The sequence below is a fragment of the Poecilia reticulata genome, chromosome 18 (assembly GCF_904066995.2).
Source record: "Poecilia reticulata chromosome 18, P_reticulata-male-v2, whole genome shotgun sequence".
NCBI lineage: Eukaryota > Metazoa > Chordata > Actinopteri > Cyprinodontiformes > Poeciliidae > Poecilia > Poecilia reticulata.
In genome coordinates, this window is record NC_088847.1 from 12,588,573 (window position 1) to 12,602,691 (window position 14,119).

A 14,119-nucleotide genomic window follows, 5' to 3' on the forward strand; every position below is an offset into this window, starting at 1 on the left:
TATAGCTAAATATAATGAATGCTGGATAATGAGAATACGAAGCGGGATGCAAATATGACTTGATGCACTCATTAACTCCAGAAGTGTGAGCGTGTGTGTTTGTGGGGCGGGATGGTTCAGCCCTAGTGGTGACAGAAGAATATAGCAACCATGGAGAAAGACTCTCAGCCCACTCTGTTGGAATAGGACATGTCACTTTTTTTTATTTATTATTTTTAAAGGCCCCTAATTTCTTAGGAAGTCACTCCCACATTTATGAAAGTTAATTAAAAAAACGTAATAACCACCAAAATTGAAGTTTCGGGGGCACCAAGTTATTCCAATTTGTGTAATTTAACATGCAAATATCCTCATATTTCAGGGTCATAAAAATGATAAACACTGAAAGCTCCAGACATAAATATATCGTAATTAGGTGTTCAATCATTTTTCAGAGCAGACGAGTAATTTTGAGAGCACCATTCGATAACAAAAACTTTATGGCCATGCCGCTCTAACATAAAGTGACGACCATATTTGTAAAACGATGTGCCGCCTTGATCCCTCAGTAATGGAGATATGTGGTAAATTATAGGTAAATTGAGCTCACCACAAAGAGCCCTTAGTTGCTTTGTTAGATTTCCAAGTTACTGCTTTCAGAATGCCAAGAAAATCGTCACTCAGTGATTCTTAATGTGAGTTTCTATCACTACTTCTGCCTTTAGGTAGTCACATTGTTCCTTATTTGAATAATATTCAAATATTAAATTATAACAAACATCAGGTGTAATAACTAATCAGCCAGTAAAATGTGTACACAGTTGGATTCGTCCTATTAAGTTTTACCCCTTTTTTTTTTTTTTTTTTTTTTTTTAGAAACTAATTGTCTGGGGCACAAAATTGACAAAGAAAAATGAGTTGATCGGTTTCGCATCTGTTTAGTTAGATGCTAGGCATGAGTACCTACTGCGATTAAGTGCCATGAATAATCTCTTGCAGGGTCTGTAATATTTGATTTACACTGCCAGGCGATGAGAGGCTTTGAAGTTCAACCTGAGTCAGTGATGGCTATGATTAATATGCAAAAATCACTCTGTTATTTATTTATTATCACCCTGCTGAACAACAAGCCAAAACAGAAAAAATAAATAAATCAAAGACAGAAGAGCAAATTAAAAAAAAGCTCTGTGGAAAAATTTCTTTCATAAAACCTGTAGAATTCCAAAAGTTATTTTTGTCCTTTCACTGGATAGTTTTTATGCTTTTCCCATCCATTTTTTCGGTTGCCTCCGATGACATTTTTTTATAGATGGTTTTTAAAGTTCTGTTTGATCTCAAGCAAATGTAGAAGTTTAGTTATAAACCACTGTTGGCCAAAAATGCTTGGTACTTGAAGTGCTGTTGGTGCAGCGCAAGCAACTGTATCTATTATAAATCTAGAGATTTCAGATGATTGTCCTTCCTGTTGAACAACTGACATCATTTCAATTACTCAATGTTCTGACCTTCTTTTGAGCACTTAGCAAACAATTGTGAGCGTTTTAGAAAAATATTCTATGTATTTGGGCAACTGTAGCTATAAAAATGGGAAAATCTCCTTGAATGGGGAGAAACGGATCGATAAAGGTCAGTGTTGTCATTGCATTTTGAAAGACCGTCTTATAGACAGTCTGTTGACCTCATGACGTTGCAGAACATAGACTTGACCAACTGCAGAAATCCCAGATCACCATGTCATGTCTTCGTAGCATGATGTGCCAATCACTCTGGTAGAACGGGGTAAATCTGGACTCATCAATTGCTTCAATTGCTCCAGAGTCCAAACATCTCGCTAACTTGTAAATTGAAGGCTTTTTCTCCAGTTAGCCTGACTGGTTAGTGGTTTTCTAATGGCTACATAGTCCATATCCCTCGAGTTCCCTTCACATTGTCTTATTTTACTAGTAAACCTAGCCTTGAGTTCTACAGTTGCTGTTTTTCTTTTCTTCTGTGATTATTTCACTAAATGTATAAGTGATCAGGATTGTTTTCTGGCTACATTTCTTCCTTGAAGACAATGGCTGCCCGCTTTACCTCCCAGTATCGATAATGTGTTGGACAGACCTCCTTGCAGAAAGCACTGCCAGGAGTTTGCAGAAAGGAATTAGGGCTAATAATTTAACCCTTCTCAAACAGGTTAACATCTTATCTACAACCGTGGTTGTAGATAAGATCATCTTGTGGTTGTCAAGATGATTGTTGAACAAATGAGAAGCTAGTGTTTTAGTATCTGAAAAAAGGATTTGGTTTCTCTGCAAGTTGCAAAGGAACATGTACCCAAATACCAGTGGAAGTGTCTTTATGTATCTGTATGTATTATTGAGCCAGTATGAATAGTTACGTCCCTCTGTGGACTGCAGAAAAAGCTGCATTACCTTTTACAGTTGGTTGTCGAATTATAAGTCACCCCATACAAAGAACAGTCCAAAAAAAAAAAAAAAAAAAAAAAATTCATACACTCAAATTATTATGAGAGTCATACTAAGGATGAGTGTAGGCAAACTTTTGATCTGACCTGTAACTGATGGATTGGGACTGACAGGCTTATAAAACTTGGAGGGTAGGACTATAAGATGGAAGTAGCTTTGATAGAGCACAGAGCACATGGTGGGTAGAAAGGATATAAAAAAAAAAAAAGAAAAAATACGGTTCCCAAAGCTCAAATATGTGGAGCTAATTAATGAAATCATTGATCACCTCTATAGTATCAAACACAAAGCATGCCACTGTAATATAAATTCTAATTCCTTTTCATGCTCACTGGTGTGAAATAACGATTTAAAAATCACATCAGCGCGGGGAATTCGACCATAAACCTTGGAGGAAACTGTTTGATATCCACAATTTATGACGTTTTTATTGTCTTTAAATTTTATTTTCCCGCACAACCGTGGGAAATGGCATCCAAGGAATAGCAGTTAGGGCTTTGTTAAATTGATTTCTATTTCATGTTTATTTTATGAATGCACAAAGGGAGTAAGAGCCAAGTTTTTTTTTGTTTTGTTTTTATGTGTTAGGGTAGGAACAAATAAACAAGTTCATGAGGAAACTCCTGCAATAACGCTGATTTAATTGTGATCACATAAATTCTCTCTGCGGTTTATTTTTCCCAGCGATTGCACCCCCGAGGCCGCTGTCGTTTCAGGTAATTTTATTGCCTTTGCGGTGGAAATGGACACACACGCCGTAAAGATTCTACCTATGATCGCACATTGTGAGCCAACGTCAACATTTCCAGATATTTCAGAATACATTTTTTATTGGATTACAGTTGTTGCGGTTATATGGAATTTACTGAGCCTATCTAAATAAGTAATTATTAGATTACAGGTCTAGCTGCAGATACAGAAGAACAGATTTGTTAAGTGGATATAGAAGTAATTCAAATCATAATAAAATGCTTTTTTGGGGGGCTTTCTTTTGCTACACTTGGTATTTCTATCAAAAGAAGACCTCTTTCCGTCTCGTTCAAACAACTCAAGTGATGATCAAAAGAAAAACAAGGCTTGTTGCTTTGACGACCTGATCTTGATCCATGGAAACGGACTTGAGAGACTCCTTGAGGGTCCTCCTTAATGTCAGTGTACCAGGTGCGCTGAGTCTTCCGAATTATTTTTCTTCGGTACTAACATTCCCTTGAAACGGTGATTGGTTTTCGGCCTTCCTGTATGCGATTTCATTGTGTGCAGCTCATTTTATTTCTGCAAACCCATTCGATAAATTTCAAGCCTATTTTTGTCAATAACTCCATCACCAGATGAAAAACGTCATACAGGTTAAATAGACAAAGACTGATGTTTTTAACGCCTTTGTTTCTTTTAATTGGGAGGTTCCAACAGGTAATTAACACGCAACATTTAAAATTACATCAAACCAATATAAACCCCCTCCCACCCCCTAATTTTAAAAACAAAAATTTGGGTGTTTAGTACCTTCTTAAATGTTGTTTTCAAAAGGTACTTTTGCATGGATTTATGACCTTTGCTTTGCAGTGGGATGCCCACACTGTACAATAAAACAGTATTTTGCCTTAAGGATGAAAGATTAGCTATGGCTAATTTTTTGCTAATTTTTAAACGTTAGGCAACATGTCGAACCATCAATTTGACACCTGGATGTCATGTGCAGCACCTCCAACCCGTATTGAGTTTTCCACATGTTGTAAACCAACACTGACCTGTGCTCACTTTTAAGGTAACCTCCTTCATTCACACCTGTCCACCTTTGAAACGCTCTAACCGGTCACCCTGCTTCAAGAACTTCCACACTCTCCGCAGATTTACTTGTTCCAGACCTCCACACAGACCGATAACCTGGGTTTCACTTCTCCCTCGTGTTCATCCACTTACATCTATCGCTAAGCTTCTGCTCTCAGTACATCTGCTATATTTATACATTCATCTTTCTTGCTCAGCTCTCGCCCTCATCCTCAAAGTGCTCCTGCTTTCCCCCCTTCCCGCCCCCCGTCTCCTTAGCCGGTCAGATCAAGATCATCACATTAATCATTGTTATTGTTGTCAATGAACTTTTCCCTCTTGTGTCCTTACACTAAATCTTGTATGTGGGTCAGAAATATGGCTAAATAAACAAACATTAAAATTTTTATAAAAATGTCTATAAGCACTCCTCAGCTAAATAACTAGCGAGTCACTTTCACTTTCACATATTTAGTTACATGTAAACTTGGCAATGAAGAGAAAAATCAACGAGTGGATTCACAGACTGGAGGTTTGACTGATCTCTTTTCAGTGTACCCAGGTCGGCTGTTATTAACCACCAGACTCCCCATGACCCCTGCCGCCGTATGATAGATTTCCCACAATGACTTGCAGCAACAAATAAGCCAATGATGTGATCCTTCGCCAAGCATGAGGTATGAACGCTCGCTAGTTGTGAGGCCAAACAAACTGCAGTGGAACGGGCGAATGTACTCTCAACCATTAATCAGACATCAGTTGAGAGTTGAATGCACACAAATTTATATGTACTAGATTTATGTGGCAGAAGCAATTTGACAAAAATCCATACAGGTCTTAGTAGTTGGAGCCAGGCTGTGATTAATGAGAAGTACTTACATAAGAGAAAGTGAGCGTGTGAGAAGAAAATGGAGGGACAGAGCTGGAGGAGGCAGAGAAATGACAAATGGATGGCGGCAAACTGTAAGGGAAAGAGATTGAGAAAAAGGTGACTTGTTGATTGACTATCAAACACCCAACGCCCCTCCAACACCCTATATCCAGACTTTTTGCTCTAAAAGAAAAACAACTACTGACAAATGATGTGGTTACTCGCTGTGCCTTAAGTCTCCGTCACAAAGGTTTTGAAAAAAATAAACCTAAAAAGCAAAGTTCGTGGAGGAGATATTGGCGCAAGTCTTTGCAAATGTCTGTTTCTCAAAAATGCCACACGAAAAAAAAAAAACACTATTCGTGATGTAGAATCTTTCGATGTGAGGAGGTTGTACAATTGAATATTCTCAAAAGGAAAATGGTACGATAGATTCAGGCCTTATGAGACTGCTGGTTCTTCTGAAAAGCTTTGATTTTTCTAAAAAGAATAATTTCAGCTCTCCTAAATTAAGTGGCGAGTGCAATTTGCAGGAGTCTCTTTTGATCCCCTGGAGTTGGGTCTTTTGTTCACACGGATAGAAACGGTTTGGTGCCGTCACTGTCCCCGGCACCACTTGCAAAGTTCATTCACAGCATCTATTACTGCAGGCAATAGATCAATAACCGCTTACATGAAAGAATAAAGCAGTTAATAACAAAATAAAAGCCTAACTGGTTAAGCAATTACTTTCATACTCACCTTAAAACCGCCACAGATTTAATGTATGTTTTGGTCTGGCCTCAGTCAGCAAAAATAAATAAAAAAAATTTATTTGTATATGGAGAGCCAACAATTTCTATATTTACAAGCCTAGTGAAGACTTAAATGTCGCCAAATTTTTGAGAGTATGTTGATTAACTGCTCTTTAGATTGTGTCTGTCAATTCAATTAACACAAAATTCATATTTGACATTTATAGTAATTACAATATCAAAAACTATCTTTCGGCTTTCTAACAAACATTTATTATGTGTTAGGCTGCTAATCATTTTTGATATCCTGAATGTGAATACATTATATAGATAATGTATTCACTAATGAAATACAGTAAATAATGGTACCGTCAATCAATAAAGCCTCGAGTCTGAACAGGATACTTTTAACGTACCAAAATGTGGTATGCGGTGTTAGTATAGACACTGTAACATTTTTTTTTTGTTTGCTTTCTCCTTTTAAAGCTAAAAGAACTTTTTATTTAGTAATTCATAACACCCCAGAAAAGACCTGCACAAGACAAAGTGCATGAGGAAAAAGGATCACATGCGTACCGTTAGGTGCGGTCAAGGATCTGTGATGCTTTTCTTTTTTAAACAGCAGGATATTTTAAATAAAAACTGGTTACCACTGAAAGTGGGTTTTATAGTTTTCTGTCATGGGATATTGATACAAAACCACACAGAAATGGTTCACCAGACACACACTCAGCCTCCTCTTGAGGCATTCTCAGTTTCCAGACCTATTGAAAACCTGTGGGGTGAGAAGGCATACATTTTGTTTAAAATCAAGAACTGCAACTATCAGTAACTGTACTGCTAAACCGTTGAATTTTTATTTTTTTCCCTTCTCATGACACGCACCCTCAGATGTGTATCAGTTTTTTGCGCTTGCTTCGCGCTGAAAGTTTCCTTATGGTAAACATCCTCATAGGGATCAAAGATGGCATATGAGTCATAAAGTGATTAAACACAAAACCAGGCTGGGCGGCAATGTTTCACTACTAACACATTGGCAGTGGGAGTCGTATCTCATCTCTGCCCTTTTTCACATGCGCATTTATGTTTTTGAAATTGCTTTTATTCACTCGTGTGCTCTTTCTCCTATGAAACATTTACTAGCAGAATAAGAAAGAAAAAAAAAAGGTGCATCACCTCAACAAGTGCCCCAGACTACATGACTGAACACAAACCCTGCTGTCTTACAGGTCACACCAACCTCACATCTGGTCTTGCTCTTCTCGGTTTTTCCTTTTTTTATTTTACGTCTTAAGGTTTTCCTTCCCAGCAAAAATTGTTTTGTACTGACAAAAGAAAGACAGAAAAAGAGCAAAAGATAGCAAGCGGAAGGAGAGTTGGTTTTGCTCCACCCCTCACACTGTAAGCATGAACACGGTAACAGCCATAAAAGAGGAATATTTCTTTAGAAATAATGATCATTTTCAAATAAATATTTTCCATATAATGTGTAGAGCAGCTGGATGCGATTGCTGACAACACAATTATAATTTCTGCCAACTTGTTGTCATTTCACTTAGTCTCACTTCAATGGCAGATCACAAATGCAGGTTTTGACTCAACTGTGGTTGTTTTATATTGACCTTACACTACAGTGTAGGTGTATGCGTGTGTATGTGTGTGTGTGTGTGTGTGTGTCTAATCGCCTGACTCACCCTGTGGCTCCAGGCCAGAGTGCATCACAGCTTTATTCCATTCTGACACAGTGATGGACACCAAGCCATTTCCGTCCCGCTGTGCCCAGCAAGTTCTGCCATTAAAACAAAGGAAATCACCAAGCAGCCAAAATGAATTGTGGTAATTTAGAACTTTTTAGTAAGTTTTGCTCAGAGGCAGCACAGAGTACTCGAAGGCATTTTTCTGAGCACATAGAAGAACATAGGGAGACTGAAAATAAATACAGTAATTTGATGTTAGGGGAAGGCCATCTTTGATCCAGAAATTCACAGAAAACTTAGCTAGAGACTGGAATTGCCCGACTTCCATCTATTCCCTCAAACTCAGAACTCTAGAATAGAATAGAATAGAATCGAATTGAATCGAATCGAAATATTGTGCCACACTGTGGAAATTCAAGTGTAATAGCAGTAAGGTCACAAGACATGTCACATAAAGATAAAAATATTAAGTACTATGGTTTAAACACAGATTAAAACCGGCCACAGATTGTATTTTTCTTCTTTATTTACAAATCTATTAAAAAGCAATGATCTCAAAATCAGCTTAGTAGAAAATTACATTAGATTTGTTTTTTTGTTTGTTTTCTAAGAAAATATGAAAACATAAGGCATTGTCTTTCTTTGCATGCGGCCTCTCTTCACAAGGTAATTCATGTGCACATTTAAAGTGACCCAAGCAGGTTGACCCAAATTAGCAAATGAATTGAGCCCTATACTTTCACGTATTGATCCTCACAGTGATCTTTTAAGTGTCCCACTGGTCCAACCAGCAGCTTTTGGTTTACATGTCGCCTTAGCATACCAAAGTAACACAGCTCACGATTCTTCCCCAGTATTTAATCATTTAATGTACTTCAGTAAAGGGCGCTGACCCATGCCTCAATTGGACGTCTCAGTCAGCAATGGAGTGATTTTAAGAATAGTCGTTGTTTTGTCTGTGTCTGGTCACCCATCCCCACTGCTATCCAAGCTAAAATAATTAGCCAATTTCAGCCTCTGCTAAGATCAATAGATTTGGCTGTCCATGCAGTCAAATGCAATTAACAGAATGAAGAAACAAAAATCTAAAGGGAGAAGGTTCCTTCATGCTGTTTATTTCTTTTAGTTGTACATTTTTAATCCTTTGGGTCCGACGGGAGCATCTTTCAGACTAGAAAAAAAAATATTGCAACATAGAACGAAACAGTTATTTCTGCATTCATTATGACAAAGTTCACATTTCACAGTTCCGTGGTACATTAGGTTCTCTGTTTACTCATTCAGCATGCATGTATTTACATAAAAAAAATAGTATGCAACATGTTGTAAAAGTTGTTGAATGTGATTTGATTCTGTTTCTTATTTTGCAAACTTGTGGCACATTCAGGTAAAGCAACAGAAATTAGGTTTCGTCTTCGCAGAAATCACCACAGTCTGTTTTCACACAAAAGAGGTTTGAGTGAATGCCAGTAATGGCTGTGCCCATGAGCATCAGTTGTACTTTTTCAAGAACACTGTTTGACTATCCTGTAATCATGACTTTAAAAGCTTGCTCTCAACAGATCAATTTTTGCAAGAAGTTGATCTGTTGTTTTATCAATTTAACTACATGGAAAACAGTTTTCTTGGAACAATGACACGAAGGTAGCTCAAGAGGATGAAAACATGGGTCACTATGAAGGTCTATATTTTTTTCACATCATCATTCCCACTGTTTTAATTAGATGCCACAGAAATGGCTGAGGTGTCTGATGTATTCTCTAGTATGGGTATAGTGTAGGGTACCACTTCCCCCTCCCCACCTGATACTGTGCACTACTAATCAGCTGCCTGAAAGAGTGCATCTAAGAGAAAACCTATTAGAGAAAAAAACACTGTGGCTAGAAGCTGCCAAAGCCTTGTGGAACAATATGTTGTGGTCCAATAACATGAACTATAACACTTATTACACTTCAAAACGTTAAGTTTGTCAACCTATTTGACAGGTGGATAAAATTCAGAACAGTTCCAAATACTACCGTGTTTCCCCGAAAGTAAGACGGTGTCTTACTTTCTTTTTATCCCCAAAAGCCCCACTATGTCTTACTTTCGGGGTATGTCTTATATTGGAAAAATTTTTTTGAATTTTTTGTTTTAACTATAAAATTAACGTTTATTAACAACCTGAACAGTATTGTATAAACCACAAAACAGTTTTATAAAAGGAAGTCCAGGGGACGGGGCGGTGACGTAAGGAGAGGGGGACGATGCGGACGTGGGCAGGAGGCGGCGCGCATCTAGATGAGAGGGAGGCGGCAATACCCCCGTGTTTCCCGGAAAGTAAGAATTAGCCGACCCCCCTGAAACCTCCGATACGTCTTACAATCAGGGGTGTCTTACTATCGGGGAAACACGGTACTCAAGTCGATTTTTAGCTCCAGGTCTTCAATTATTAGCACTTCTTAGAGAATTGAAAGTGCTTGCCCTGATTTATGTGGAGAATTTCTACACATAAATCTGTTTCCAGCATCATTATCCTGAACTTTGATGACCTTTTGTTTTGGTGGGTTGAGTTATTCAGAGCCAACATTGTAGTAGCTGTAGCTGTAGTTGTGAAAGTTCATACCGTCTCCACCATGAATGCACCAGACTGCAGTAAAAGCATTAATGTCGTTACAGCAATCAGATGAGTGATTGCTGTTATGACAATGGTTTCTGGACTTACCAGCAATATTTTACTGAGTGGTCACATGGTGAATTACTTACTTTATAAGTAGGATAGAACAAACCTTATGTATTTGGAATTTGATCATATATTTAGACAGTATTGGAATTGACTGGATTGAGAAGAAATTTGATTAAACAGGATGGTTTGCTAGGCATTTGTATCAGTAACTTACAGTTTAAATTGGTGTCTCGTAAAAAAAAAAAAATAAAATAAAAAAATTAAATTAATTGAATTTTGTTAGGAATTTTAAACAATGTTTTCTGAAGTAAAATAACTGAATATCTTTACCTCTTACCCTGATGAAATACATTTTATCTCGAGATAATGTCGTAAAAATAAAATTTTAGTCTTTGTGATTCACCAACGAGATCATCAGCTCACATAAGAACATGTGGGTGTGTCAATCTTTTTTTTTTTTTTTCTTAAAATGTGTATATTTTTTATCAATGGCTCATTAAAACTAACAGATACTTTAATAAGCCTCATCCAGGCTAACTGGAAGCTACACGGATCATAAGGCCACCTTGATTACTTCCCCTTGTGTCTGTGTTACGGGAAGAGAGAGGAGCTGGGTTTGTGTGGTACAGGATGTAATCTCATGGGGGATGTGAACCCTTTTTTATAAAACCTCTACTGACTGAAGATGAGAGAATGTGGAGCTAAATGTTCAGCCCATCTTACACGAACACACGACTACCACACAAGAACCCTAATTTTCCAGACACATTCAGTCTTGCAAGTATGGTAATGCAACAAACACAATAAGCAAACACACACACAGAGCAAATCCCACAAGGATTTGACGATGCTGAGCAGCAGAAACCCCTGGGAGAGATCTGTCTCTGCGAAACAAAGCAGATGTTGATGTGCACAATGTCACCTAAATGTCAGTAGTCACACTTCTATCCTCTTTATTAATCAAATCATCCTACTGCACAGGCTGCAAGTTTCTGTTTTCATTTAATACCCACATGTCTCTCTCTTCCTCGCTCTCTCGTGTAATGTGTGAGAAAACGTGTGACAAAACCACCTGTGTCACCGAAAGGGATATTCAGGATTCATGCTGTCAGCTTTCATCGTCTACTTTAAATGCTTGTTCATATAGCAGGGTAATCCGCCGCTCAATACACAGCTGCTGATAGGGTGCCTCTGAGCCAGACCTTTAGCCTCTTTTGCTGCCTGATTGCTGTGAGAAGAAAAGATGGAATTTGAGTCAGTTTGTTCCATTGCCTCAATTTCTGAGCTGTGGGTAGTGATTATAAACCATATACTATGCTGAATAACAAATGTCCTGTCACGCTTTCGACTTATTTGGCACAAAGCAATGTATATAAATGGTTAGAGTGAAAAATATCCCTATAAGAGATACAAATATCCCTGTTAGTGGTGATTTGAAGTAAAATAGTAGCAAGTTAAACATGAAAAGTGGTACTATGCTTTCCTATTTTTCCATTAGTTTTTGGTTTATTTTTGCCGTTTTTGGCTTCAATAGTGTTACTTGGCAGAAAGCTGCATCATATGAGAATCAAAACAAGAAAATGCGCCAGCGGCCCCGCCTTAATCTGTACACCTCCTGTTACCATATCTTAACTCTTTACCTTGGCCCACCCCTCTTAACATTTGCACTTAACTGATCATAAATATAGACTAAAATATTACTTTATGACCTTAATCCCCTGCTTGGATGCCTTGTTTTCCAGGAATTACAATATTTGTCCTTGATTTTTTTTTTAACACCAGCTTAGCCTTTTTGATAAAAACGGCGGGGTCAGTTATTGACAGCCTGAGGTCAACTAGTTTGTTGATTTGTAAGCTGGGTTTTTGAATCTCTTGTAACTTTGCTATTATTCGGGACTTTTCCATGGTCCCAATAATTTTCTAACCATGACATACTTTTGATTCTAATTGTGGGGACTTTTCTGAATGTGCTTTAATTAGGCATTGCAAGATGTGATCACTGAATACAGTGGGTTAGCAACGCCACCCGGATCAGGGACACCTCTCCAACTAGATGTCCAAAGAAGTGGTTTTATATTTTACGTTGTCAACGCTGCTCAAACGTAGCATAAACAAAGATTTTAAAAGCCAGGCTTCGTTTGTGCATTTGCTCGACCGTGATACATTTTCTACCACATTTAGAGATCGGCGGACATCTTTCTGGAAACCTCTTTTCACATTTCACTCTTCACAAATGGTGCCATCTGGTTTGAAGGGAAATTTCATGGAGGGATTGGAAAGAGTTTACACGACCGTGCTTGTCCAATAACCACAGTCAAGCTACATGGATAAATAGTTAATCGCCAAATGATGGTTATTACAAGCTTACACAGGACCTTGCAGGTGTCAGCACTCACTAGAGGAGCTGCGAATCCTTACAGGTGGTACAAGGGCTGGCATTTCACAAACACATGCTGCAACAGTTGTGAAGACTGAGGTGTCACAGTTTCACCTTTGCAACACGTCTCTCTCTTGACGTACATAGACCCCACCGCTTCAGGTGTTGCAGGGTGCTCCGAGCTTCTCTGTCGACGTGACAAAATCCAACATTAATTTTGCCAGAGATGTTGCTGTGGAGACATGGTTTAGTTCAAACTCATTTTGTGCTTTCTCTCCAAATGCTCCCATAGAATCTTTCCCCCAAAAAAGAACAAGGAAAAGAAACAAGGACACTAAGAGTGGTCTATGCAGTAGGGTATGCACTCCACACTCATAAATTTTCTAATTCCACATATTTCTGGTCTTAATTATTTAATTCACTTCATTGTCTGGATGACCATCTGATGCTTATAGAGCTGCAATGCTTTTTTGATGTTTTAGGTTATTTTAGTTCAATATTCTCTGTTTATTTAAATTACTGTGTTTTTTAAATATTTTGCTATTTTAGGCTACTGGTACCTGGAAAACAGTTGAATTTTTTTCAATATCTGGAGAAAAGAACGTGTTTTGACTGTTTGATTGTTTTGTTACTGGAAGATGCAAGGTGTAAATGGGTGTTGGACATGTGAAAATGTTTATTTCTTACGAGATACCTTTTTTATAGGCTTTTGGATGAAATGATACTATTAATTTCTACTGAAAGGGGACATATTTGCTTTGAGAACACTTTCAGATTTAAAAGGTTTCTTCCCTTTCATTTCTTTTGCAGCTTCATTTCTTTATCTATTCAGTATTATTGTCTGTCTCTCATCTTATGACACGTTAATAAAAAATACAGCTTAATTTCTGTTGATTTCCATTTATAAATAGCTGACAAGATCAGATGCAAATTTAATGTCAACAGGACTATTAGAAATATACATAGGAGAGAAAACTTGGGTTCATTACTTGTTTACCTTGCCATAGAAAGGTTTGAGTTATTAAGACAGCATGTTAATACTATCTAACACAATTAAAACTTTACTTTTACTCAAAAATTGGAAGCTTCGATTTTTAATTGAATTGAACTGAATTGGTTTTATTGTTATGCTTTTCAGAGTTTCATTCATGTTTTTATTTTTTTTCCAAAGGTCATTCTCTCCAAGGCAGCTTCTTTTTTGTTGTACTTTCTTTCTTTTTTACAATCGGTTAGTTTAGCATTTTCTGCTGAGGTTCCTGTTTGAAAAGTGCTCTTTAAATGTTGTCTAACTGTTCTCTTAAAAAGTACTTATACATTTGGATGAAGAATACAAGAAAAGTACATTAAAACTAATCACATTAGGAACAGCTGATTTGAACTGGAACACATAATCCGTCTTAAATGTATCCAAACTCGCTTGTTTGACCCTCTTTAATCAAACGCCTGCATAACGGGGTTTAAAACTTTCAGCCCTCACACACCTGGCTCATTTTGCCACCGCACTGACTTAATGTGGCAGCATTGCTTCTCTAATAGTAACTTGTTTATTTGCGGAAGTGAT

General features: G+C 37.7%; 1 long non-coding RNA gene across 3 annotated transcripts in view; it reads right to left on the bottom strand.

Annotated features, from left to right (window-relative positions):
• Nucleotides 1–14,119, bottom strand: part of LOC103480506 (uncharacterized) — a 95,549-nt gene that overhangs the window by 32,625 nt on the left and 48,805 nt on the right. For 2 of the 3 annotated variants that reach the window (XR_001777572.2, XR_001777573.2), the window contains exons 4-5: nt 7,514–7,608; nt 5,094–5,175 (exon numbers count right to left, since the gene is read on the bottom strand). This is a non-coding gene — a long non-coding RNA (uncharacterized LOC103480506). The remainder of the gene's footprint in view (nt 1–5,093; nt 5,176–7,513; nt 7,609–14,119) is intronic. The other variant, XR_014084836.1, reaches the window with a different exon arrangement.